This window comes from Epinephelus moara, chromosome 3, assembly GCF_006386435.1.
Source record: "Epinephelus moara isolate mb chromosome 3, YSFRI_EMoa_1.0, whole genome shotgun sequence".
Lineage (NCBI taxonomy): Eukaryota > Metazoa > Chordata > Actinopteri > Perciformes > Serranidae > Epinephelus > Epinephelus moara.
In genome coordinates, this window is record NC_065508.1 from 2,809,005 (window position 1) to 2,811,736 (window position 2,732).

Sequence of the window (2,732 nt, forward strand, 5' to 3'; positions counted from 1 at the left end):
TGATGCAAGACATGTGAACAGTGGGACAATTTGAGATGCAACAGTCATAGATTTTGATTGTTGTAGCCTGAGGAAAACATACTGTATGTTTTACAATTGTGTAATTCATTAAACAACATCTGAATGTATATAGGCTAAAGAACAGCCATAACACAAGTTAGAGTTAGTCAGCTTCATCATGTTAAACATAAATAAAATAAATCAACAAAAATGTAAATGCTCCAAAATCATTATAATACAACAGTGTGCAAAATGTTGCACTTACACCCAATATCTTTTACATGAATATGACTCAGTGTTGGTGTTTTTACTGGGAGCAGTGGAGCTCTATTCTCCTAAGTCTATCAGGTCATCTTACTACAAACATTAATGTGAACTGTGTCATCACTACATGACATCTATGATTGCTGATGGAGCATGTGAAGTGGAATTTCATGTTCTCTGGCATATAATATTGATCTAATAGTTGCCAAACTTAGCTCAGCTAGTATTAGCTCATTAGCATCTCATTATCTAGCAAAGAGCTGCCAAGGAACGCCATTCAGTTAGCCTAACATCAATAGGTGTTGGCAGAAAATACGTTTTTTTTTAGCTTATTTACTGAACCAACCGACTCACATCTGTTTTCTTCCTTTTCATCCAGTTCATCAAGGACTGTTGTTGGTGCTGGGCCTGTTGGCGTTTCATTTTTCAGTCGCAAAATCTGCACGTTTGTTTGTAGAATGCGAATTTGAAATGTAAGCTGTGCGCACGACATATCAGGACCATAGACAGTCACAGATCACTGGAGCGCTAACGGTGACGTGCATGTATGTGTCGTTCCCTCACGAACTGCCATGAACTGTACGGTGACACGCACCCACAAAGAGAGAGCGGCGCTGGGGAGGACCAATCACACGTTACGTATGGGAGACACCAACGATTGTTAACCCTTTGTGTGCCATATTGAGCGGACGCCGACAGCCAGTGTTTATATTGGTAAGGACAATACAGAAGGGACTGAATATTGGTAGGGACGTGTCCCTACTGTCCCTACTGTCCCTACGCAATCCTACGCCTATGAGTTAATGTGACATATATGTGCAGATGTGTGAAAACACACAGCTGCTACCCAAAGCACTAATTCCCTGCTGCGCACGCGTGTAATTGCAGGTAACAGGTGTATCCAAGTAGCAATTACATCCATTTACGCAGATATAAAATGACCTGTGGGTATAGGTGCACACATTAAGACAGAATGGCAGAAGCAGGGCGCAAGCGGGCCAAGCGGTCACCTGCATTCACCTCAGAGGAGATGACCATCCTGAAGTATGGCAGCAGCGGGACACACTCTTCGGTGGAACAAAAGGGGGGGAAAAAAATAGTGGCCAAGAACCGCATTTGGCACGCCATCGCTGAAAAAATGGCTGCCTCTGAGGGTATCGAGGGGGGGTAGATGTCCTGGGGGACGAGGGCCTCTCATCCCACAGTGACTCAGGTGAGGATGAGCCATAATCGGGAGCGGGGCCAGAGCAGCTAAACCAACCTCCCTGCCCTCAGCATCAGCCTGCCCGACAAAGACGTCCCCTGCACACTCTCAAGCTCAAGGCCTGTCCCCGTGCGCCAACCCGCACCAGCAAGGCCCGGCGTCCACATGCGGGGTGGCCTCACCCGGCAGCCCTCTATTACCACCTGCACAACCTCCCTTCATTGCAGGTGATGGTCCCACCGCTTTAGGCTATCTTATGTTTGAATAAACTTGGTTTCCTTTTCAACCATGTGTTGTGTGAATCATGCACATTATAAAGTAAGGATGTCAAATCTACACACAGATGGTCCCAAGGAATTGATATAATTTCATGATTTATTTACACACAGATGGTCCCAAGGAATTGATATAATTTCATGATTTATTCCTAAAGACTACTCATGACATATGTAAAGCGAACACTTTTGCACTTGACTGAACAGATTGCAGATGTTTTACATTATAAAAAATAAACCTCATTGCCTCTGTGCACTGCTCCTATCGGACTCAAACTTTGCTTTTGGGCACTTAATCATGATGTTTTCTTCTAACTAGATCTTGCTTTTGTTGTATTAACACTCAGATGTACGTCGCTTTGGATAAAAGCGTCTGCTAAATGAAATTGTAACATTGTAAAGTGTGTGTAATGTGCACCTCAAGCATGACGCACGTGCCTCTGAGCGCACAGGGTCTTCATAAAACATATAGATTCAAGATTCAATATGCAGGATGAAATTCGTTCTTTTCTGTCACCAATTAATGCTAAACAATATAAATCTGAAGTATAAAATAGATCAAAATATGTTTTAACTTCTCCTTGCTTAGGGTAATATTAATGTGCCTGAGGCAGCTGCATGGAGCTGTGAGCATTTGGTCGCTAAGAAGACTGTTAAGAGTTGGTCAGCTCGATCTTACAACTTCATCTTAGTGAAAGATCTCCTTAGCGCTAAGAGCGATCTGGGAAACGCGGCCAATGTGTTTGCAATTGTTTCATCACACTAACAATAAGGTCATAATATATTCTCCAGGTATTGTTCACAGGTTGCGTATGGTCTCACTCTCATTATGAAGCACCTCCTAATTGCTTCCAAGGGGCAACACTGACTACTAATGAGCATGTTTATTCATTCAGCTGTTTCCCTCGCTCATTCAAAAACACACTGATAAAGAATTCCAAATATTGTTTGTTATACACAATTATTAAAAAAAATATTGACAGGTGTTC